Source organism: Meriones unguiculatus, chromosome X (assembly GCF_030254825.1).
Source record: "Meriones unguiculatus strain TT.TT164.6M chromosome X, Bangor_MerUng_6.1, whole genome shotgun sequence".
NCBI lineage: Eukaryota > Metazoa > Chordata > Mammalia > Rodentia > Muridae > Meriones > Meriones unguiculatus.
In genome coordinates this window covers 130,104,734-130,131,148 of record NC_083369.1, presented here as the reverse complement: position 1 = coordinate 130,131,148, position 26,415 = coordinate 130,104,734, and the positions used below count along the sequence as shown (strand labels likewise).

At 37.3% G+C, this 26,415-nt stretch overlaps 1 protein-coding gene across 3 annotated transcripts in view; it reads left to right on the top strand.

Moving 5' to 3' along the window:
* The window catches only part of Mid1 (midline 1), a 427,052-nt gene that overhangs the window by 222,795 nt on the left and 177,842 nt on the right, over nt 1-26,415 (top strand). For 2 of the 3 annotated variants that reach the window (XM_060374283.1, XM_060374280.1), the window contains exon 1: nt 13,100-13,416. The exons of the other annotated variant lie outside the window; for it this stretch is intronic. The gene's annotated coding sequence lies outside the window, so the exon portion shown is untranslated. Of the gene's footprint in view, nt 1-13,099; nt 13,417-26,415 lie in introns of those variants that run through there. 3 annotated transcript variants of the gene reach the window in all.

Genomic DNA, 26,415 nt, shown 5'->3' with positions numbered 1-26,415 from the left:
TCTCCAGCTTCATGATTGCCTTTGTTCCTCCATCTTTGCCACCAATGATAAATGAATAAACCTCGGAAGCTGTAAACGACCAAATTAAAGTTGCTGCGTTTGCTGGGTGTGGTGGTACATGCCTTTAATCCCAGCACTTGAGAGGCAGAAGCAGGTAGGTCTCTGTGAGTTTTAGGCCGGATTGGTCTACAGCCAAGGCTATCACACAGAGAAACTCTGTCTTCAAAAACAAACAAACAAAAAAGTTGTTGTGGCAAAGACACCATCTAAAACAACTATTTTTCTGGTTTTGGTACACATGCTACTAAGTAGAAGGTGCCATAGTCAGAGAAAGTAAGTCACTGTGTCAAGAAATAAAGGCCAGAGCAAGAGATGTGGCTAAGTTTGTACAATATTTGCCTAGCATGCATGAAGCTCTGGTTTTGATCTCCAGTACTGCATAAACCTGGGCATATTGACTCATGCCTGTATCTCAGCCTTCGAAAAGTAGATGTAGGAGGATCAGAAGTTCAAGGTTATCTTGGACTGGATAGTGAGTTTCCACTACCTGAAACTCTGTTTCCCAGTTCAAAAAGAAAGAAAAGGGCATAATGTTTGGAAACCATTGCAGATTCTACATTAATTAATGTATTTGCCGTTGCTTCCTTCCTTTCTTCCTTCTTTATTTCTTTCTCTTTCTTCCTTTTTTTTCTTTTTCTTCTTTTTTCTTCCTTCTTCTTCTTCTTGCAACAAACTGTACATATGACTTGGGGAGTCTCAGCATTTCAATTCTTTCTTTCTTTTTTTATTTTTTTGCAAAATTCTATAACAAAATGAATAAGATACCTTAGATGAATGTTTACTATAAACTATTCACCTGAACTAAGGTAGATTTTTTTAATTAACTTTTATTTATAGTTAAAACCCCATGTTTTTAATAACGTGTTTTTCGTTGTAAAGAAGTTCTTGAGAGACCATGAGACATTTTAAAATTTTTGGTATGTCTACAGGACTATAACTAAAAGCTTTGAAATTGATATTTGTATTTTAAGATTGCACCATTATGCAGCCATAAGAGTTAAGATCAGCAATATGCAGGACTAAAGGGATACCTGGTGGCTTATAGTCTCAAATAGAAAAATGTGGCTACACTGTATCCCTTGGAACATATCTCACTAAGCACTTTAGCAGAAGTGGAATTCCAGTGAAAGTGATGGATCCCTTTTCTGTGGCAGGTTATGCTTTTCAACTTGTCCCTACAGAAGATATACCAGACGCTATTTGCCCATGAGTAATACCTTATTAAGCCATCATGATTTAATGTGGCAAAATTTTCTCTCAATTTGCATGCCTCACAGTCAACTTCCTAAATATCACAGGCAAAATGAGCTACAGAAGAAAAATAGACCCACTGAAGTAGCATTAGGTCAGCTTTGTGTGATGCATTAGCGACCTGTCTGAACAAAGACAGGGTAAGAACAGAAAATCACTACATGGCCCCTGGCCACAAGAGGTTGCCTTATCGCTTTCCAAATGCATTGCATGACTCATTATTAAACATGCCAAGAACAGACGAATTCCAGGCAAGGGGAACATGAACTGATTGAACTGCAGTTAGGCAAGTCATGTGAGGTTTGTCTTGCTTTCTTTTCCTTAAGGAGCTCCCATACCATTTCTAACTGCTGGTGAATACCATGTGTCAAATGTACAAAGGACTGTACAAAGATAAAATTGTTAGTTTTAAAGGCAGGTGGTTAAGTTAATATGAACCTCAGACGGGGTATACTGTACTAAATTGCATAGTCTTTCAACCACCCTCTTTCAGTTAAAAAAAAATGTACCCATAGCAACACCTTTGTTAAGGATATAGGATCCAAAAGGATATTCACCTAGAGATTAAACCATATTCATTAACTATGGGTGATAGTACTTGGACTTAAATAAACCTAGGAGCATGATTTAAGAAAAGGGGCTGTTATGAAGCTTTACAGCTTATGTGCTCATTCCTAGTAACATGTTTCCACATCTTCTTTATTACCAGTATGTTTTTACACCTGGCACTTCTTTCTGCTGTTTTTTAAACTGTAAGAGGATCTTGCTCAAATTCTCAAACTCTTGATCTTCTTGCCTTTGGAGGTTATTCTAAAGTTCTTGAATTATAAACACGTCACCATACAGTATATTTGTGTGTGTGTGTGTGTGTGTGTGTGTGTGTGTGTGTGTGGTATGGCTAAGGTGCATGATATACTTGAATGACCTTAGATTTCATGTATTTAGGGTAAGTATTAACCTTCCTTTTTTCCTTCCTACATAATGCCTACGATCATCTTTAAAAAGAGCTTTCATTATGAGTCATTAATGGTCATTTCATGAAGGGAGGGGATCTAACAAGAAGGGAAACATCATGCCATATTGCCCTGTCCTTCTGTTGTGAGATCAACTGAGAGAAGTCCTTCCTGTTTTCTGAAAGGCAATCTCTGATGAAGTAGCTTTTTAAAATATCCATGTCGTATGACAAGGGCTACAAGCAAAATTCAGGACAGGAATATTGTGTGTACTTCTCAAATTGAGGTAAGATAAAATGGTACTTTAGTAACCTGACCTTTTCACCTTCTTACTGAGTGGTAAGTGTTAGGGGGGATTCTTTTTTCTACCCTCTTAAGTATCAGTAAGGGGAGTCCTAGGAATCATACCAACTAAATATGGAATATCAGGATGAAAGAGACACAATTTTATTAACATATTTATGTTCACAATAATTCACACAAAAATAATGAAACTCAAAGAAATGGCTAGATTTGGGGGACTTCTATGCCCATTTAACAAAGGGAAGACAAGTTTAAATTGTGGGGCAATGACAAAGAAATATTTGAAGAAACGTATGACAACTTATAAGGTTTTTATGCATTGTTCTTATCCATACAAGGGGAGAATGTCCAGCCTGAGAACAGAGATTTTAAGTCACTTGCTCAACAAATACAAGAAAAAAAAATTAGGTGTGGTCTAGCTTACTTACATTTTGAAATATAGATACTGGTCACAACCTGGATTTATTAGAATTTTTAGAAGTCAGGTTATCTTTTATATAGCACTGACTAATTGAAAGAACACCCATCGAGAAACATGCTCTGAATACAATGAAAGCTATGTTTGGAAGCTCCTAGGCCAGACAATGCAATCATAACGTGGAGAAATGCAAAGAAGAGGCACAGGAGTATCCCATAAGAAAACACTTTGGGCTTAAGGACTTGGAAGCAAGGGAAGCTTAACTTCAGGCATTGTTGCTGGCCCTATAGCTCTTTGTGAATGTATCTGAACAACTGTTTCCTGTTCCATATCTGGAAGACTGGTAAATGTGTTGCCAGTCTTAAATGTCATCACTGACAGTTTCAGAAACAGCTAGCAATTGCATCCTTGTGGTAGGTTTTCTCTCTTGAGTATTTTAAAAAGGAACTTTCTAATGATGTGTTCTTTGTTTTGATTTCCTTAGAAAATCTACATCAGCCATGAAGTGTAACAAGGTTGAAACTTGGACTAAGGCTTTTTCCAGAAAAAAAGGCTATTAACTATAGTGCTGTATTTCCTTTGGAACTAAATCAAGTACTTGTGGCTAATGTCTCCCCACCTTGTCATGTATGTTAAAAAATTTTGCAGTCTATCTGCTTATCTCTGGCCCCTATTTTTATGCAGATGATTATTACAATATTCTTCCAGATTCCCAGCCAGCAAGATGGTGGTTTCTCCTGTCAATGTCTCTTCCTACCTTTAGCCCCATCTCAGTAAATGCCAATCTCAGCATTTCAACTGTTTCTTTAGAGAATCATGGAAGGCAGCTGGCCTTCACTCTCTATATGAGACTCTTCCATGCTATTACTAAATCATACTATAGTCAGAAATCACCTGACCTCCAGTGCCACCGCTATGCATATCTCTCCCTCACTCCCTTTTTTCTTTCCTCTCTCCTCCCCTCCTTCTCTCCTTCCTTCACATGTTCCCTCCCTTGATTCACCCTTCTGTGCCCCACCCCACCTCAGTGCTTTTTTTTTTAGACCAGACTGGTATGGAACTTGTGATCTTCCTGCTTGCCTGTCCCAAGTGCTAAGATGACAGTTGCATACCACCCACACCTGGTGACTTCTCTACCGTCCCCTACCTACTTGGGGAAAGAGCCTGCTTCATCTTTTTATCTCACCTCACCAGCTGCTTTCAGCTAGAAGTGCCAGGTAGCTCAAAAATGTCAATTAGATACTATTCCTCAGCTCTAAATCTTTTTTGTCACCCAGTTTTGCCTCATCAAGCATCCCAGTTCTTCCCATGATCTAAGAACCCTACTGGATATGCAGACAATTTCCCCTCCCCACACACAAAAGCATGCATGCAAGCACACAGGCACATACAGATGCACTCTTGAGACCTTAGAATTTGTAGCTGCTACCTTTATTCATTCTCTTCCAGACAGCACAGTTTCTTTAAATTGTTCTTTTCGCCCTGAGCTGGCAAACTCTGCTTCTCCCTGTTACCCTCTGACAGAGCTGGAAGTCTTATTTCTTGTTTCCTTAGGACTCTGTTGAGAAGTTCTCTTTAAAACCTTACCCATCCCACAATAACTTGCTCTATCACTCATATCATCTTTGTCACTAGAGACCAGTTTTAGTTTATTGATTTATTTTTCTATCTTACATTCATAAGAGCAGTTTGTAGCTTATTGATATCTACTTACATCACGAGCACCTAGAACAATGTCTAGCATGTAGTAGAGAATAATATTTATCAAATGAAGGACCATTCATTTTTATATAAGAAAGGGTTTGTTGTTGCATTTTTATTACTATGAGTTTAAGACAGGAGAGTTTCCACACATCTTTTTGACTTCCCACTTTTGACATGGCCTCCCCATGTAGTCTAGGATGAACAATACAACTCATGATTCTCCTGCTTCTGTACCTCAAATGTTGAAATCACAAGCCTAATTCCCTCCTCCTTCTCTTTATTTTCTTTTTTGCCTCTTCTCTCTCGCTCTTTTTTAATGAGATAAGTTCTCACTCTATATTAGGCTGGCCTGGAACTCATGACCATTTTCTTGTCTCACTTTCCAAAGTACTGAGGTTACAGGCATGAGCCAACATGCCAAGCCAAGTTTTCTTATGGGATGCATCAGTCTCCATTCTAGAGACCATTGGATGTCCTGGGATCAATGTGAATTGTTTAATACAGAACTGCAAGTCTTTATATGCTGCTAATGAAATCAGTGGCTAAACCACTTATGAATCAACTAATGATGTGTAAGGACAAAGCTCCAAAGCTATGTTCTTAACTGTGAAATGAATCACAGAGCTGTATTCTATTGGGAAATTCATTTAGAAATCCTGAATGATGAAAAAAAAAATCTCATTCACGAGTCTGAAAACATAGCCCCTAAAATTCACATCTTGTCTTGACTAGCAGAAGAAAGACATCTTTTCCCAGAATTAGTCCCCTTTCAATACACACATGAACTGTTTCTCATCTAACAAGACTGGATGCTCACAACCCAAATTTGGTGAGCCATTCAAAGTAAGAATTATCTATGTGCTTCAGTTTGTTTGCAAAGTAAAGTGACAAACTCCTGGCTCACCTTGACAGCGTGTAACCACTTTTGCAGGCAGACTGAGGTTGGGAATTTCACAAACATATCAGAATCTATGTGCTAAATCATATCACCCTAATACAAGACACAGGGATGAGGGATTGGGGATCAGTCTTGGATGCTCTGTGATTGAATTCCTCATTGTGAAAAGGGAAGGTATCTTCACTAGGGCAGCAGTACCACTGCTAGAAAGAACACAGGCTCTAGTTCCCAGTTTCCCAGAATCCAGCTGTACGCATTTGTGAGGACATAGTACAGAAGTGTTCTATGATAGAACATAGATAGATACCTTTCATTTCTTGCTTGCATTTGAATTCAGAATAAATGTCCCATAGGGTTTTTATTTTATTAATAGCACTTCTCTCTGCTGTTGATCTCCACATTTCAATTTCACCAAACCTGTTAGTATGTGCTAAATCATGTCATTGTGAAATACTTTAACTGGGCAACATCAATTTTTTTCAAGTTGAAGATGGGTCGTTTATGTGCCAATTGGTTGGTTTCTAAAGGTGAACAGAACAAAAGCATCCCTTTTCCACAAATATAGTTTAAAAGAAATACCAGAAATGATTTTTATCTACATTAGATAATGGTACAAATATGAAGAAAATTATTTTGTCTCATGTATGGTGTTGCTTAAATTAATTATATTAAAATAATTTCAAATAGCATCATTATTTATGCAATCATATAAGAAGTGAAAAGCCCTTCATTCTGTAAATTAATAACTTAAAAGAGAATAAAGTGAAGTTTATTTGGTATGTTACTCGGGTATTTGGACCACTGTGAAACATATTGCATTTCTTCTAATGACACAACTTAGTATATTTATCTTGTACCAGAGGTGCAATAAAGGAAATCCTATCTCAGTATGTGTGAATTTTCACAAGTGGTTCCCAGCAGAGAAAAAGCTGTCTAATTCTAAATAAATGAGGGCAAATATTATTTCCTTAGCCATTAACCAAGAATGACAAGGAACCTAATGTGTCTAACAAAGGAAAGAGATGTGTAAATCCTTATTCATAAGCACTTTGTGTCTTTACTTTCATTTTAAATCTAAGCATAGACACTTTGAGTGAAGTGGAAGATGGTATTTGCCAATTTTTACAATACTGCATGCTAATAATCTTCCTGTGCATTTCAGAAGTAGCAATATAAAAATAAGCACCCAGTTTTCATAAGAAAAAAGTGCAAAAATTCTGCTCAAAGCTTTTTTTTTTTTTTAGTAAAATCTAGTTCACCTTCTTATGTACACATCATTATAAAAAAAGCATCCTGTTTTGCTTGTTTCTAACACAGACACAAAGAAGAGATCTGATGCATAAAAGTTAATTTTTTGAGACAGGGTCTATATAACTGTGGCTGTCCCGGAAGTCACAATATAGACTAGGCTGGTCATATACTCACAAGATTCTCCTGCCTCTGCTTCCCAAGTACTGGGACTAAAGGTATGCACCACCAAGCTTGGCTAAAAGTGAATTTTAAAAATCACTAAATAGTATTAAAAGAAAACATCTTTGCTCATTAACATATGTCTTACTCAGTGTTCTAGTGCAGTGAAGAGATACCATCACCATGGCAACTCATAGAGAAAAGGATTTTGCTGGGGCTTACAGTTTCATAGGTTCTTCTCCATTGTCATCGTGGCAGGGAGCATAGCAGCATGTAGGCAGACATGGTACTAGAGAAATAGCTGGGAGTTCTACATCTGGAACATAGGCATCAGGAAGTGAGAGAGACACTGTGCCTGGCTTAGGCTTTTGAAACTTCAAAGGCCATCACCAGTTACACACTTTCTCTAAAACGATCACACCTCCTCTACAATTAGTCCAAAAAGGTTATACCTCCTATGCTTTCAAATAGTGACACTCCCTAAGCCTTTAAATATATGAACCTGTGGGGGGCATTCTTATTCAAATCACCACAATATATTAAGTTTGAAGAGCTATTCCTCTTCAGAGATAAAGAAAGTGAGAAAGAATAAAGATAAGAAGTAAAATGGCTACGATATGGACAAAATTAACCAGCTATTTCTAACCATACTTAAACCTACAACAAAAATGTAGGATTTAAATAGAAAATGATGCCAATTATGAGTAAGATAAACTGGGGTGTTGCTTAGAGTGACTAATTACTAACGTATGAGTTGAAGAATCTTTAATCCTAGAGAGCTGAAAAAACGGAATGTCTAAAACAGTTTAGATTAGAGCTAATGTATGGGTCTCTGGATGCACACAAGAAACAATCATAAATCTTGAGCAAACTAAAGCTGTGGTAAGAGAAACAGGAAATGCCAATCAGCTCATCTAAGCATGAGGTGGTGGCATTATATTGGGGGTTGAGAGAAGGCCATTAGGCTTAAAGCACTGGTCAGGTAAACATTAGCAGTTTAAAGCAAGTGAATTCAAGGACAAGAAAGTGGTTTAATAACTACTCTTTGTCTTTTTATCAACTGATTTTAATTTTTATCAAAGTATTACATGGTTATGTGCAGGTATATTGAAGACTCATAATGAAAAACAGAATTCCTGCCTTATCCCGTTCTACACTAAGGAAATAATTTTTAGCTGGGAAATATTTCATTTGCTATGTATGTTTAAATTTCACATAATATGCTTTTACTGATATTTATTGACTGATGAATTTTAGACAGTGTCTTTATATTCTATATATGATAAAATAAAGTAATTTTCCTTACCTATGTTCAGGCTCTAGTACCAAAAAGGAAGGAAAAAAAAAAGGACTGAAGAAAGAGAGACTGGAAAGTGGGAAAAAGGGAGAAGAAAGCATGAGGGAAGAAGAGAAACGGGAAAGAGAAGTAAAAGGAAGAAAAGGTGGATCCCTGGGGTTTATTGGGCAACCAGCCGAGTCCACTTGGTATATTCCAGGGCAGAGAGAAACCCTGTCTCAAAAAATGTAAAAAGGTGGATGGAAGACATCATAGTTGTCCTCTGCATGTATATGCATACATGAGCATACATACTTACAGACAGAGCAATAGAAAGTAAGTCTTGGTGTCCATGTCTGATTCCAACACTCAAGATATTGAGAGACAGGAAGATTGCGAATTTATGGTTAGCCTGACCTTGAAATACCTTGAAAAACATCAAACCAACAAGATGGGTACTAGATTAATATTGCATAGTCTGTGCTCCTATGTATCTGATTTCACTGTCAAGTTAAAGAGTTTTCTGTGACTATGGTTTTTTTATTCTTTTGTTTTCTTGGAATTATTAATAGCCTCAGACTTTACATACATTTGTGAGTACCTGTTTGTCCTCAAAGGTAATCTGTCAGTGTCATTGTTTGCTTTCCAGAGTCCTCTCTGCTATCTCTTCCTCCTAGACTTCTCTCACTCTCTCTTTTTTAATGATGATTCTTCTGTTTGCTCAGTTTCTATGACTTCATCTTTTTAGGTTTGATTCCCTCATTTTGCTAAAACACATTTTTTACTGATTTCCAAAGAGAATAAGTGGGATGTAAATTTATTTTCAGTGTTGGTATGAAAATAATTACATTCTATCTTGACATTTGATTGATAGTATGATTTGGTGTAGAATTGTCAGAAAGCACTTAATCTCATATTTTTGTGTCTCTTACCTTGCAATTGAAAATAATATAATAAATCTATTAGAACATTTTCATTAAGCATAAAGAAAGAGCTTATTCTAATAATGGAGGTTTAATTTTTTGTTACATGTAACAATTTCATGGATATTTATAATATAATTGACCATACATTCTCTGTGTTTCTTGTTACAAGAGATGTATATTTGAGTAGGAGCCTTGAGATGTTTTTTTTTTTTCTTTGTTACTTTGGATAGCCATGGTACTCAGTTAATCTTAGCTTGACCTGAAGCTATTTTGTAGTTGTTAATATCTAGTCAGTTAAATTTAAGTAAAAGAGATTATCCTTGATAATATGAGTGAGTCCAACCAGTCATTTGAAATCCTTAATAGCAAAGGTGAAGTTTCCATGAAGAAGAAATAAATCCTTCCTCGGTGTGCTTGCTGCATAGTTAGCATCTGCCAATTGACCTATGGATATTAGAACTGTGAGTCTCTGCAGTCATATAAGACTGAAGCAATTCTCCACATAGTTCTGACTCTGTTTCTCTAAAGAGTTCTGATTGACAGTCTTCAATGACCCTCAGGATCTAGGGAGTGAAATTAATAAAAGCAAAACAAATTTTAAATTATTTAACTATTTGTTGCAAGATATTTGATTCCATTGTGAATCCCAAAATTGTTAACTGTAAAACATTGTTTCTTGTTTGGTGTGGTTGATTCCTATAAAACACCTTTAATCCAACAACTTTTTATTGTAAACAGGTGATTACAGTGTGGTTCACCCAGCCCAAGCACACACCTTTAATCCAAGAGTTTTCTGTACCCAGGATTTAATAAAAGTAAACCCTAGGTCAAGAGGCAGAGCAAGAAACCAGCTGGCAGGGATTGAAGAGTAGGAGGGACTTTGAGTTGAGGGGTATTTAAGACAGCATGAAGAAGAAAGGGCTTTTAGCTCAAGCTGTGGCTTTAGCTTTGGCTTCAGCTCCTCAGCTCCTCAGCTCCCTGGCTGTTTGGGCTAGCAAACCTTTGGCCTTGGATTTTTTGGCCTTTTCTTCCTGAGCTGTCAGTTGAGCTAGTGAACTTTTTTTTTTTTCCATCCAGACCTGAGCTAAAAAGGAAGGTCAGCTGGGTGCTTTCTTTGTCTCTCTGGGCTAGCAGGATTTCACCTCAGAAGCTGGCTCCTGAGTCCTTATTGGTAAAATAGAACAGTTAAGATTTTCATTTTTTTTAAACAACATTTCGGGGCCTAATGTGGGGCTCAAACCCATGACCCCAGGATTAAGAGTCACAAAAATTCTGTTATGAAATCACAGTAAAAATTAGATAACTAAGAAATTGCAGAATTGCTCTTGAAGAGCAGAGGAAGAGTGTGCTCAAGTTGAGAAGGGGCTTTAATTGGCAGTGGACAGAAATGCTCTATAAGAATAGGTGGACAAAAGATTTTGTAGATGGTTACAATGAAGTGCACCTATAGCCATAGATCTAGGGAGACTAAAGCAGTAGGATTGTATGAACCTAAATGTTTGAGACAAGTTCACACAGCAGAGCAAATCTCTATCTCAGGACACAGATCAAAACAAAACAAAATCCCTCTCCAATTTCAAGCATAAATTGTTTAACAAATTTTTAAAAGGAAGAGAATAAAGAAAGAATCAGCTGTATTTAATGAATTAGCACAGAAGCTGTCAAGATATTTCTACCTTAAATGCATAGAATTATTAAGTAGTAAGCCATAATTAAACTTAAAGCATATATAAATTCAGCATCCAGACGGCACATACTAAACAAATGGTTTTAAACATTGAATGGAAATAAGTTGATATATCTTAATGCTTAACTTCCAAGTGATGAAACATCAAGCTTTCTTCAGATCACTTCCCTTTCTCTATTTAAATATAGTCCTGCAATATAAAATAAGTCCTGAGCTCAAATATACCTGGGGCAGTGTTAGATGCCGGCTTTCTCAAAGTGAATCAGAGTCCATTGAAAGTGGGATAAATTGTGGATCCCCAGCGTCCTTGGCACACCTACTTAATCAGATTCTCTTTGACAAGAGGCATGAGGATTCACATTTTAACAGTATGGCCCCTAGAGATTCCCCTGCATTTTAACTGATATTTGGTTCTATCAAACACAGGTTTTGCTCCCTAAAGGACATTCAGTAATGTCTTCAGACATTATTAATCAGATATTGGCATTTAGTGGGAAAAGACCATGATGTTACTAAATATTTGACAATGCGCTGAGCAGCTCCATGGTAGGATATTATTTGTCTGAAAAGGCTGGTGGTTTCAAAATTAACAAGCCTTGATCTACCAGGTGTGTCCAACCTAACCCACGACCTTAAGGCTGTGTGTCACCAAGGATGACTATTACTATGATGCAATGCAAAGTTATAAACTTATTTAAAACATTCTTTCTCTCTCCCTCCCTTTCTCTTTGTGTGTGTGTGATTTATTTTCAGTAACTCGGTAGTGTGGTATCACTATGTCAAGAGGCTAAGCAAGCTTGGATCTTGGCCATAGTGAATGGCTCTGAAGAACAAATAAGTAGATAGAGGGCAGCTGGCATGATTAGGGGGATTCTAAAATTTCTCAGTGGGGAGCTGAGACAAAGCTATGAACTCCCAAGTGCCCATGCTCTGCTGCCAAAATCTCAGAGAACTCAGCCAAGCTCACACATATTGAACCACACATCCAGCACTCCCGAAGCACTAAATCATTATTTGCCAAGCTTTTCTTCACTAATACAGCAAAACTGAAAATATTTATTGAATTATTCTCACAATGTGTTCACCTGTTTGGGAAAAAATATATTACCTGCTCTACAAAAAGTAATCTTTACTCAGTTTACACTTTTCTTTAAATCCAAGAGCCAGTTTGCATAGAAGTCATATTCATGGAGGCTTGAAATGGGTTACATTTTTTTTAATGGGGAGTTCAGAAAGAAAACTGTGGAAAACTTCCTCACCATTGGCTTGAACTTTCGAAGAAGCCAGCTAGTTCTGCCTTTCTTGTCCATGTTAGTGAGCTTATCGGATCATCATTGCTTAAGTCAACTACAGTGAAAGGTAGACACTTATTTTAAAAATAGTTTTTTTTAACCAAATGTCTTTGTTTAGGGTTCTTTTGTTTGACTAGTTTTTCGGTTCTTTTGGTATTTTTTGTTTTGTTTTGTTTTGTTTTGATGTTGTTATTAGAAACAGGGTTTCTCTGTGTAGCCTTAGCTGTCATGGACTGGCTTTGTAGACCGGGATGGCCTCGAATTCAGAGATCTGCCTGCCTCTGCTTCCTTGAGTGCTGGGAGTGTGTCATGGCGCCCGTGTGTTTATTTTTCTTATGGGCATATTTTAATCTGAAATTGGGCTTTGACTCACCAGTGATGATTCTTCTTCACTTGCTATATTTCAAAATGTTTGTGTGCACAGTCCCATTAACATTTACTTTTCATAGACTGGATATAGAATTTACACGAAGACGGGGTGGATAACACCTTATTTCTTGGTTGCTTGTTTCAGTTAAAGTGGTACTCACAGCGGTGTGGCTGTCTCTCCACTGTTTCTGCAAAAGTATGTATCTAGAGTAAGATACACTTAAAAAATTTCTTTGGGTCCTGAGGGTTGAGGTTTTTCTCTCTGAAATAATTCTGTACTTTTCAAATGTCTTAATGCTTTTAAGGCGGCTCTTAAAGTGCAAGGATTTAGGGCCGGGAGCTAGTTAAGCTTTGAGCAGATGCAATCTGTTAGACAAGAATAGTACTCATCCTTTACATTGAGAGCATAGACGCTCCATCCAGCTGCTTCCAGTCATTTGACTCCTGAAAGCTGCCCTAATCCTGGTAAAGGCAGCCTCTTCTGTGCCCAGGTCCACCCCCTCCTCCTGATTGGTGGGGCTCTCCGGGACCAGAGCCCGCCTCCTACGACGTCCCTGTGAACTGATTTGAAATAAGAGCCAGGCGGTCCTCACTAGCCTGCGCCCGACTTTTCATAGGCTGGAAAAGGAAAGGTTGAGAAACTTGACATTGTCTTGGGTAGAGTGCTTATAGAAGTAGATCAAAGAATAAAAAGGGAGGGGGACGAAAAACGTGCTCTTTGCTGCCTGTGGACTCCACCGAGTTGCTTTTGTTTTGTGGGCTTTTCTGCCGGCTTTGGAGTCTGTTGGAAACCTGCGGAAGCCTGTGGGTGCGCTTCCGAGCAGCTTGCTCTCTGCCGGATGGGTCATGGAATTCTAAACATGAGGCAGGTAAGCTTAAGGGTTGTGTTTGTATCTGCGCTGGCGCCAGTCACGGAGTAGAGGATTTAGCTTGCGATCCCTGCGACCTGTTCCTCCCAAGAGCATGAGGAATGATCAAATGCGGGGTTCCAGCAGATCCATTAGGGGGAAAGAGGGAGCTACGTTTTCTTCTTAAGGCTATATCACCTGCGGTCTCCCCACCGCTTCGACATTACTACCCATGCTAGCTTTTGCTTCTAAGAGTGGTTGCTGATGTCAGGCAGTCTTTGTAAAAGGTTCAAAGCGGTTTGTTGAATATGCAAATCAATTCCAGTTTGCCGGCCTCTGGAATGTATTGTGCTGGATTCATCTCAAGCTTTTAGCCTCTACCCTATTATGCTTTAGGTTAGAATAAAGACAATTGCATAGCCTGACAAAGAATTACACGGAGACTCTTATCTTATTTTGCTTTCACATTCTGAGCACTTTACCAGTCCGGATGGAAGAAGCAGCACTTCCAGAGGAGGCGGAGGTGGGGGTGGAGCGGGTGTTACAGACTTTTCAAAAAAAAACGTTCTAGCAGTTTAAGAGTTGTGTTGCTTCCTGGAGGAGAGAACACAGCCTTGGAAGTAATGAACGGAGAAAGGATTTGAGGGTTACTTAAGTTGGTCTCTGTAAAAAATTCTAAGCCAGAAGCTTCTTCCGTCGCTCCAGGGTATGGGGATAAAATTCCGTATCAACTTAGGTAGAAGTTTATGAGGTTTATAGTTTTGCCGTTGAGAAAGAAAAGGAAAGTGTGGATTAGAAGTTTAAAAAATACATACCATGACCAAGAAAAAAAAAAAAAGAAAAAAAATGCCTGAAAGAGGCTGTAATTTACAATTCTATTACAGTTGTGGTAAAAATCTTACGTCAGTATTTCAATACCAAGAAAGATACTCATAAGGAGAATACCAGACTGGAAAAGTCTTCCAGTGACTAGGAAAGACAGAGATTACAGAGGAGGAGTGCTACTCTTGCCAGAGCTAAGTAACTCCGGGTGGGAAAGTGAGCATCTGTTTTGCCACCGGAAAACCTCTTTCCTTTTTTTTCTTCCAATTGGGTTGGATATGCCCCACCCCAAAGTGCTCACTTTAGGGGAAAGTGAATGTTCTCATTAGTGGCTGGGCCAAGGGGTTTACAACTTTCTGTCCTTTTGCTGCAGTTTCCGGAGGTAAAGCAGAAGCCATACCAGAATGGTCAGGAGCAAAGACCCTCAACTTTCTTGTTCTATAACTTACTCTTCTGGAATCTTGCTTGGCAAATTTCAGATTTCAGAAAAGCACATAAAAGGCTGTGTGCTTTCAGGAAATTGCATCTGCCTAGCTGGAGACTGATGAAGAGGCTGGCTGTCTCAAAGTTTTTCAATCTTACAGACCAACCTCATTGTTTGAATATCTAGCAACCACATAGGATGAGCAAATGGGGAAAGAAGGCATCCTGGAAAGGAATAAGAAAGAATAGACACACAATAATATTTTTGACAAAGGTCCTAAGCATGAACAAAGAAGTTATTTGATGCTGTTTGGAACCACCTGTCTTGTCCTTGGTGATGTGTGAACTCAATTTTTAGAATCTTTGTGCCCACACAGTTCATCTGGAATGGTGACACTCCCTCTGTCTGATGCCTAAGGCAGGCTGTGCGGAGCTTGGGATGATTTTTCTCATGTGTAACTGTGGCATTTGTATGAAGTTGGAAAACAGCCCAGTGTTGAAGTTTTAAGCGTATAAGTAGGCATGTAGTAACTCCGTAGTTATTTAATGAATGGATACCTTTTAATCCCACATCCCTGGATATGTATATAATATTTTTCTTTTATCTGTTGGGTACTTGAAAAGAGGGTGGGACTGGAGGAGGAGATGAAAGGGGATAGAAAATCATTGTTCACATATGAAACCAGGCATGGGATGGTAGCATTACTGCATGGGGGAATCCCAGGTTTGTTCTTGTTTCTCTTGGGGGGTGGGGGGGAGGGTTACTGCTTCATTCATGCAGAAGAGTCATATCCCCCAACCAATTTGTCATCTTAGGCCCAGCAGCCCCTAGCTTCATTTGTAGGGTTAACTATCAAACCAATCCATGTGTCATCAGCTCCACAATGAAACACAACCTTTTTGCTGGTAAGTGATCTGTCCCTAGGGCTGTGGAAATGCCTAACAGTGGGGTGGCAACCCAGAGCAGATCCCTACCTCTAACTAGTTAGAAATTCTCCATAACCAGAAATTACCAACAGAGTTAAAACGCTGCCTGTTTGTCTGTAAGGTTCAGGAAGGTTTGGGATTTTGCCAGGTTGTCAGCAGAAGTACACTGTAGGTCAGAATTCTTATAGAGTAAGGCCATATTAAATGAGACAAAAAAAAAAAAAAAAAAAAAAAAAAGCTTAAACTTGACTTGCGTTTGTCAGGAAGTAATTGTAATTGCACTTTGATCATAAATGGAAAACTTTTCGGAGCCGTCTTTGAGAAAGAATTTGCTACGTTTCCAGGCATAAGGAAAGGCATGGCCACCTGTTATAGAAGCCCAGCCAAAAACAACACGTTTGCTCATGGCATTCCCACAACTACAAATATCCTTCCCAGATAGCAAGTCACATTCATTGTCTCACCACAGACTAAGAACAAATATTTCATTCTCAAGTTGAAAAAAAAAATAGATTTTTGCCTCCAGACAAAATTTCTTAACAGACATATTTCATGTTTTTAGCATCCCAATAACTTTAGAAAAATACTCTAAGAAACTGAAATGGTTTTCTTTTTACTGAAATGGCTTTCCTTTTAGTTTCTAGGTCTCACAGCTGCCAAATTTTTGTGAGATTAAGATGCTGATGATCCAAGAAGGCTGTGACTCAGTTTGATCAGCCCATTTTGTATTCTTTAGATTGGAATTAAAATGCACAAGGACACCTGGGTTAATAATGAAAGTCTTTGTAGTAATCTTTCCTGGGAGGATTAAAAAGTCCTTTACAAACATGATCTATTTATTCTCAACCACATCTCCAGGAGAGAATGAAGGGCAACTTGATCCTCATTGAACAAATGGTAAAGTGAGGGCAAAAAGAAAACATCAAGTCAGAGGCAAGTCTGGAATTCACCCATCCAGAAAGACTACCTGTATAGGCTTAGGCTCTCAAGAGACATTTTGGGGATGAAAACAGGACCTCTCCTTCAATGTTCTTTTTCTTCTTGTTCTATTACCAGCACATAGTGTCTTAAATAGGCAGTATAGCTTCTTTCCTTTGAAAATGAAGCCTTGAAAAGTATAGAAGACATTTCTAATCTCATTTGTCCCAACATTGGGATCAGGCAGTTTTCTAACACTTAATAAAAAGAATGCTATAACTGGAATTTTAAATGTGTATCTGAGAAATGGTCCCTTATAACAGATGTTCTCAGTTTTTTCAAATGCTTTAAAGAGTTTGACGTCATCAGCATGTTGAAAATTTTAATTTTTTCCTACTGCCTTTCTTTTAGAAAATGTTATTGTAGAATTACTGTCAACTTACAGATATTTGTTGGTCATTTCAAAGTAATTTTTAATTGTTTTTTTTCCTTAGTGTTTGTTCATGTTCTGAGTTTATCTGGTTATGGACCACATAGGCTTCAAACAAATCTGTTAATTGATATTTTCATGCTATCCACAGAATTCATGTAAGTTTTAAGGCTAAATGTGCCTGTGGATGTCTACTGGCTTTGATCCCTTGTGTGGTAAATAGACATCCAAGGTAGCTATGGAAACCTGAGCCTTGCATTGCTGAGGGGGTTTGGAGGAGGATATTTAGTCAGAGAGTAATTTATTTAATTAGGCAAAGATGGGGACAAATATTTAATCCACAAGATTTGAGTATTCTAGTTCATCCAAATCAGCGTGAGTTCTCTTGATAAGAAAAAATATACATACATATATATATATATGTATATATATATATATCATGACTGACTACATCAGAATACTTGGGAAACGTCATTTAAGTTATTTTTAATCAACTGTTTGCTATGGTCCTAGAGCAAATTGTAAAATGAAAGAGATGTCCAACAAATGTCAAGGTTGTTGGTATCTTTGTTATATTTAATGTTATTTTCATAACTCCAAGCCAGGATCTGGCTGGAGTGTGTATTTCACTTATCTACCTGCAGGGGTCAGACTTGAAGTTTTCATGGTGAAAGTCCAAGCCTTGGATACCACTGCAGGCATCCCCAAGCAGAACCAGAGAGATTACTCTGCTTATATGAAATAATTAATTAGCAATTCTTTAACCTTGTGATAAAATCTTTTATGAAAACAAGTTCATTCAAGGAAGTGAATATCAAATACACTGTGATTAAAGCAAAACACAGCCAGGTCAAACTGGAACTTAATCTCTGTGTAGTATAGGGAAGTTTATAAGGAAGATTTTGGGTGCATGATTAGCCCCTTTCATCCAGCAAACTCATCTTATGGGTTTTGTTTTAGGTTCCTTACTGAGTCTTGTTAAGTGGCACAATGTAGACATTTCTTTTAATTAGAGGACACACTATTAAATGTCCATCTGAATTTAAAAGATTTTTTTCCCTAGATGAAGATATTCTTTGATACAACTTTAAAATCTTTAATGTCCTCCAGAAAGAGGTGTTAAGGGGGTCAAACATTGTGGTATCCACAAATGTCTATAGGAGAGTTTACTAAAAGAAAATAATCGAAAACTAAAATTTTGAAAACTTATTTCCTTCATGTTTTAAAAGGCAAGTTCTGAGTTTAAAAAGCGAAAGCGAAAGCAGAAAGTAATCATGATTTTAGCATGTCTGTTAAAGGTTCCATATTCAGTCAACTGTGTATGATAAATAACTATCAAGTTTCTTCATTTCTTTTTTTTTTATAATTTATTTAATTTTATTTTATGTGAGTCATTGTGAAGGTGTCAGATCCCTTAGAAATGGAGACAGTTGTGAGCTGCCATGTGGGTGCTAGGAATTGAACCCGGGTCCTGCAGGAACTGAGGAAATTATCTGTATTTGTGACATTTAATTATTATTATTGTTATTATTAATTTATTTTGGGGGGTTTTGAGACAGGATTTCTCTGTTGTAGCCATTGCTATACTGGACTTGCTTTTGTAGACCAGGCTGGCTTCAGAGATCTGCTTACCTCTGCCTCCCCAAGTGCTGGGATTATAGGCATATATCACTGTGCCTGGCTATTTAGTTGATTTTTTCCTCCATGTTCACTTGTAGAAATTTATGATTTCTTAGTTAAAATTAGTTAAAATTAATTTATCAGAGAAAATACCTCATATAGAGTCCCAACTCTATAAATGCTTTATGTTCCATTTTATTATGTATTAAGCTATATTTTTTATTTACTGTAAGTTAATTTTTAGCTTATAAGTATATATTCTTTGTACATCATTCTTTTTTTCTTTTTTTTAAATTCATGTTACATCATGATTGTAGCCCCTTTTCTTTGGTAGGCATGCAACATAATGGGTCTCACCGACATTTCTGCGCATCATGTTTTTTGATTTTTAATTGATGCACGAAATATAAAAATTGTACAAGCTAATGAGATCCACATGATGTATCCATGAATCTATAGATTGCATAATCAAATTAAAGCTATCTCTCTCTTCAAATTATCAATTCTTTATGGCAAAAACATTTTAAAATCCTTTCTTCTAACTTTTTGATATGCACAGTTATAAAACATTATCTAGACTCACTCAAATTTCTTTCTCCTCTCTAAGTGTGTTCGTGGAGTTTGTGGTTTGAAAATACAACATTTTCAAGTGAGAAATTATGCCATGGACATTTTGAAACACTACTTTGAAGGATTTGTGAAGATGGCTCTCTCACTAAAATGTTTGCTTTGCAAGCATAAGCAAAGGAGCTTGATACCCAGAACCTGCATAAAAATGCTAGAAGTGGTAGTTTATTGTACTCTCAGCAAGGAGGAGGAAGAAAGGGTCCTTATGGCACACTGGCAATCCATCCTAGATGAATTAGAGAAGCCTAGGCCAATGAAAGATTCTAAAAGGAAGAAGATGACAGTACAGATTCCAGCATGTATGTAAGGTGCTCCCAAAGCACCACCCTTAGCTAATGAACTATTTGTATATTGATGGATGCTGAGGCAAGAAGTTAGTTTTCTTTGGAGTGTGGCCACTGGAAGTTGGTCATGCTACATTGGGTGGCCCCATATACAGGTGCACATGCGTAACACTAATAGAACACATTGCTGTTATTTTTTTTTTCAAGGACATGAACTTGAAAGGGGAACTTATTGGGTTGGGTCTTCAGGGTGTTTAAGGGAAAATAAGAATGTGGATATGATCAAACACATTATATATATATATATATATATATATATTTGAAAGGATACATAAAAATTATTTTTTAAAGTAGCTGGTTGATGTTTTTGAAGATGTTCCTGAGAATGACCTTATGCACATGCCTGTGTACAGCCCATGCTCATGAACATACACAGACTACTCACTATTTTGAAAACTATTCAATCTGATTAATTCAAGATCAAGTTTTGAGTTTTATGAGCATATTATAAAAGATGGAAATACAGGAGACTCACCATGCTTGTTAATACCAAACCAATTTTAGCAAGATTTGAAATAGAAGTTTACACTAGTTTTTCCCTTTTCTCTCTCAGTTCTGATATATTCTGCTCACTTCAGGCTATCTCTCCACCTGGCCTAATATGACATGCAGTAAATCCATAATTGGCCATCTCTTATCCTTTTCCTGCCTCCCCTGCTCTTTACACATGCCACACCTCTATTTCTTTAGGATAGTGGTCTTCAGGATATTTTGGGTAAGAATTCATAGATATGCTAAAGCTGTCTTAGTCTTTTTTTTTATTTTATTTTTCTCATTAGTTACATTTTGTTAATTCTGTATCCCAGCTGTATCCCTCCTTCCCTCCCCAATCCCACCCTCCTTCCCTCATCTCCTCCCTGCCCCTTTCCAAATCCACTGATTGGGGAGGACCTCCTCCCCTTTCATATGACTCCGTTTTGTCAGGTATTTTCAGGACTGGCTGCAAAGTCCTGCTCTGTGGCCTAACAGTACTGCTCCTCCCTTGGGAGGTGGGGAGGTCAAAGAGCCAGTCATTGAGTTCCTGTTAGAAATAGTCCTTGTTCCCCTTACTATGGGAAGCCAATTGATTACTGAGCTTTCACAGGTCACATCCGAGCAGAGGTTCTAGGTTTTATCCTCTCATGGTCTTTGGTTGAGTGTCCATCTCAGAAAAGACCCTGTGCCCAGATATGTTTGGTCCTTGTGGAGCTCCTATCCTTTCCACATCAAACTCCCCTTCTTTCATATGATTCCCTGCACTCTGCCAAAGGTTTGGTTATGAGTCTTAGTATCTACTTTGGAACACTGCTAGGTAGAGTCTTTCTGATGCTTTCTGCGGTAGACTCTTAGTCTTTTAATCCTTAAAATGATCCTTAATTGGGGAAATTCAAACAGTTAGGAATTTCAAACAATGGAGCCCAGAGCCTAGAGCTACAAGACACATGACTTCCCTGTCAGGAGACAATATTTACGGACCATGTCATGCCTTGTCAGACAGGATTTGCAGGCATGCCTGCCTTATAGTTCAGACCTATTCACTTGTCCTTTCTCAGCATCCTGCCTGAACTTCTGGACTCACTAGAGCCTTTATGCATGACAACCAGAGAACCACAGGGGAGGAGTATGAGGGAATGATGGAATGTGTTGGATCAGGTTCTTTATGAGGACTTTCATTGTATGCTAAGAAGTATCTATTTGCATTAGAATAAACAGGAAGAAATGGCTATGGCACTGTCTTACACATTCATATTTGAGATTCTATTTTCAGTTACTCATAACTATGTCTATTTGGTACTGAGTTACTTTAGAGCAAGAGTCACATTTTAAGTATCCTTGGATTCTGAGATCCAAACACAGGGACTAAAACAAAGTGAGAGTTGTCAAGTGTTTTATGAGAACATGTGAGGTAAATCTGAGTAGGAAAGAGAATGGAAAATATTGAGGTCAGAGTGACTCAGAAGAAGAAAGATGATTGAAAGGTCAATGGTAGAGTAAAGAGTAGTTGATGAATATAAAAAAAGAAAGTATTTTTGTGATTGCTTAGCCATTCAGTTGTGTTCTGCCAAAGACCCAAACCAGAACATGCCAAGGAGTTTAGTTATCCTCAGCTTGATGGGGCCACAGAAATAATTCTGATGTGAGACTAGTCTCTAACTGAACAAAGACTAAATTGTCAAGACAGAATCTGCTAAGCTTGTTCTCGCTGAGACTAGCTTAAAGTTTTAGGTCATAGCCAAATGAATAGCTAGTTTGTTTTGCCAGGCAAGTGGCATGCCATGCTCATTTAGCAATAAAAGAAGTATTTCCACATCCCGTTCTTTTCTTTCTTTCTTTTTTTTTTCTTGCGGTGGGGATGGGAGATTGACTAGATCTCTCTGCATGGCCCTGGCTGTGCTAAAATGCACTCTAGACCAGGCTGGCCTCAAACTGACAGAGATCCCCCTGCCTCTGCTTGCTGAAAGATAGGATTAAAGGTGTGTGCAGTCATGCCTGGATCAGAGGGAGTCTTTCTAAATGCTAAAATCTTTGCTGAATGCATATAGTACTTGCATTCAATAGAGTAGCATTCAAAATACAGGGTTTTCACTGCTTCTCAGTGTGACCTGCCTTCAGACAGATCTGGTTAAAACTATGGACTCATTTATAGATTTATAGATACAGCAGCACTCACATATTTTCAGAGTACACTTGGTAGACTGTGTTTCCCGTCATGTGTCAAATTTTAGAGTGCTGCTTCAGTTGGATGTATTTTGCAGGTGATCTTTCTTGAGCAGGAAGAAAAATATGTGGATAATTGTAATTTTCTATATACATTTTCTGACATAGTAGTAACTGGATGGATCACTAGATTAAACAATAAAGAGATGGAAATAACCACCAAATAATAGAAATTTGTATATTTCTACAAGATCCAGTATGTAGGAAAGATATTAAGGATTCAAACAAAAACTACTATTTAAGTTAAGGTTAGTGCTGCATACTTGTAGTGGTTTTGGCAGTCAGTGGGCTGACATACGAAGAACAAGAGCTTGAAAGTAGCCTGGGTTTCATAGAAGAACTGCATCTTAAAAAATCACAACAAAAAAGGTAAAAAAAAAAAATAAATTGATAGTTAAAAATTTGGCTCTTGTAGATTGAAAAAAAAAAAAAACCGAACAATACTTTTTGTTTTCTAGACATTTCATTACATAATTGTATTTTGCCTGGGGCTCATTATGCTTCTACCTAGGCCAGAAAGTGTAAGGGTTACAGGTGTGTACCATCAGACAAGGGTTTATAGGTTGAAAGTTTAGCATATGGCCCAGAATGGCTCACGTCTATAACCCTGGCAGTTAGAAGGCTGTGGCAGAAGAATTGTTAGGAACTTGTGGTCATCCGATGATAATACAGTCAGTTCAAGACAAACTTGGTTGGCAGAGTTAACACCATATCTCACCACCAGCTCCAGTGACACTATTTAGCTCAAGAAACTTTTTAGGCATACCAAGGAGGAAGTTTACACCTAAAACTTAAAAATAATTCTCTCCATTTTATTCTCTTTTGTGTCCCTTAACATGCCTTTTCACAAGGTTTAATTTGGTTGCTTTCAGAGCCATTGCAATCATTTCATGTGCTGTAGATTTTTAGACAATTGGAACAGGTTGTTGGTTGTGAATAGTCAGGAAAGAGTGCATCATCTTGACAAAAATGCCCTGTTTACTAATTGGGAAGAAGAGTATCAGTAGCAATGGAAGGAAGACAAGAGGAGAATGGGAGAATATGGTTAAAATCATACATATGTATATGTATGTGTGTGTGTGTTTATATATATATATATGTATAAATATGTATGTATATATGTGTGTATATATATGTATATGTATATATATATATATATATATATATATCCTAAGGAAAAAAATGAAAATGTTCTAATGAAACCCATTAATATAAAATTAACAAAACATGTTATATTACAAAACATAAGAAAATGCTTTTTTAGAGATCTAAGCAGTTAAGGTGGGCTGGTAGATCACCACTGTAATCTTGGTACTTAGAAGGATTGGGCAAGAGGGTTGCCATAAGTTCAAGATCAGACCATGCTATATAGCTTGTTCCAGGTCAACCTAGCATATAGAGTGAGGCCATCTCAAACAAACCAAAAAACCCAAGTAGTCAATTAGTCTTTTAATTGGTGTTTATGCCAATTTTGTGTATATCTTCTATGCTCTGAGTTTAGACTAAATACAAAAATGTCAGATGTTAGAAACTGGGAGGACTACGTTTAGATGAAAAATTTATGATGTGAGATGATTTTTTTAATGCATTAAGCAGTTGTATTTTGGAGTAAAAGTGCAGGAAAATGGAACAGAACAAAAAGAAGGGATACAAAAAGTGAGTTCTTTTACAGCACATATGGTGAGGAATGGACAGCTTACAAAGTATGCTATTTGATGTGTGCTTCAGTTGAGAATCTTTTCTGTGGTCAGTGCTGAAAGTGAATTTCCAATGAAATTAATGCTACTGCTAGTTCTGTCTGACTGGGTGAAAAAAAGCAAAAAAAAAATCATAATAATTAACGAGAAGGTCTTGATTTTCTGAGTAGATTATAGCCAACTATCACATGATAATAGAGTATAAAATAATATTTACTGCTTAATCCTTGCTTCAGAAGGAGATGCTTTCTAAATATTTCTCCCCTCTCTAACATATAAGCCATCAGAACTGAATAGTTTGAATGTACACTACATTGTTTTAGTTTAGCTAACAAAGAGTGATAAGATATGAATTGTTTGTGACAGCCCAGAACATTGATAACAGAAGACAATAATGCCTGCAGACATAGCCTACATGGTAAAAATCTGGAAGCAAAAATGCTTATTATGTTAGGCCAACATGCTTTGACCTAGTTTTGCTTTTCTGTGTGGAAATTATGTCAGTAATAGTTACATCATCCCATCGGATGAGCAATTTCACATTTTTGTTTATTTCAGGGTCATGTTATTAGTTTTGTATATTTAGTTCTGACCTTCCAAGAGCCAAACTAATCCTTATTGAACTACGTTTTCTTTTGAAAATGAGACTTGTGGGAGACACAGAGAGAGGATTTCATGTATTAAGAAAACAATCTAAGACACATCTCCAGAGACATTCATTTCTGCCTGTTTCATTGCCATTACTCTCTTGAAAGATCTAAGAAAATGTCCACTTTTCTGCTAGTTGTAGTGTTCTTTGCTTTGTCCTGTGGAAACAGAATAAATTAGGGTGTCGAGGACTGCTATAGTTGACAAAAAGTAAAACAATGTAGAAAGGACATTTCCCAGCCCAGCATTCTTCAATTTGCCCTTTTCATGCTTCTTCTTTGCTTGTATATCCAGTAGAAACTGACTTGACATATTTTTCTTATTTAAAATTTTTACTGAATATACTTCAAAATGAATTGCTTCCTTGGTTGATTTCAAACACATTTTTTTCAGCCATTTAATACTTTCTATCATCAGAGAAAAGAGTCATTTAATTTTCATATATTTATGAATTCTAATCTTCAAAGAGTGAGAGTTCTTCTAGTGATCAACTTACATCAGATTTACAAGTATAATTTGCTACCAAAAGACCTAAACAGTATTTTGATCCACATGTTTTCAAATTCCTTATTAACAAATGCAATCAGGCAATAACACATAAGAATAAAAAGTTGTGGTTCTTTCGAAAAAAAAAAATCTACCATTTGCTCTTGTTTTCTAATTAAGGTTCTGAATGCTAAGACTCTTTTCTGCTCCTTTATAAATCCTCTCTGCCTGAATTCAGAAAACATAAAGGAGTGTCCCCTAAAAAGTATAACCACCTGAATTTTAGCAAGGTAAATAGCTGATTAGCATGAATGGAGTAATTTAAAGAAACAGTTTGTAAGCAATTGGGATAAGCTTCAGTCCTAACTATGTTATCTCAGGGTGGGAGGGGAATGCTTTAAACATTGTTTGAGATAGTCAAGTCTGAGTATTGTATTTTGTTTCTGATCTTTATCCCAAAGACAAACTTCTTTAGAGATCTTCTTAAGTTTCTAATGAATACATGGACATTATCAACCTTAAGCTGGCAAAAGTTACAAGCTATAGCATACTGTGTCTCTTATGGTGACATCCATTTCTATTCCAAATTTTATAATGGTTGAAGGCACATGGAAGTGTATTTCCCTCATCTTACATGGTGACATTTTCTGTGTGGTCCTCTGCATACCCACACATATTTCATGATATGTCCTGGCGTTCTTTCCATAATGGTACAAAGAGAGTGCCCTCTTCTTTAAACAGCCACACAGCATTGCATTCTGATATCCTGCCATTACATTGCGACATTGTATCATAACAGACTTTACTTTGGTCACATGGGTAGCTTCTATTCTTTTTCCATTAAAATAGTGGGTATGGAAAAGACTTATGTTCATCACTGTGTTTTAAGAAGATATAGCTGTCTAATAGATCAGAAGAAATGGCTTTTCTGAGTGAAAGGGTGAATGGGCTTATTTAAATCAGTAAATTGGCTTAGCCAGAGTTGATGACAAATACACCTTAATGTAACACAAAGTCTAGCTTGTGTACTGGACGCTTGATGAACAGAATTTCTGGGTATATTTGTACTCCTCTCCTGAGGGATGCTGAACATTTTTGCATGCATAAAAGATGTTTTGATTTGTTGCTCTTAGGGCCTGTGCTGATGGTGTTCTGTTCAGGAAGTTGTCGCCTGTGCCAATGAGTTCTAGGCTCTTCCCCACTTTTTCTTCTAACCGATTTAGAGTATCTGGTTTTATATTGAGGTCTTTGATCCACTTGGACTGTAGTTTTGTTCAGGGTGATAAATACGGATCTATTTTCACTTTTCTGCATGTAGACATCCAGTTGGACCAGCACCATTTGTTGAAGATGCTGTCTTTTTTTCCATTGAATGTTTTTG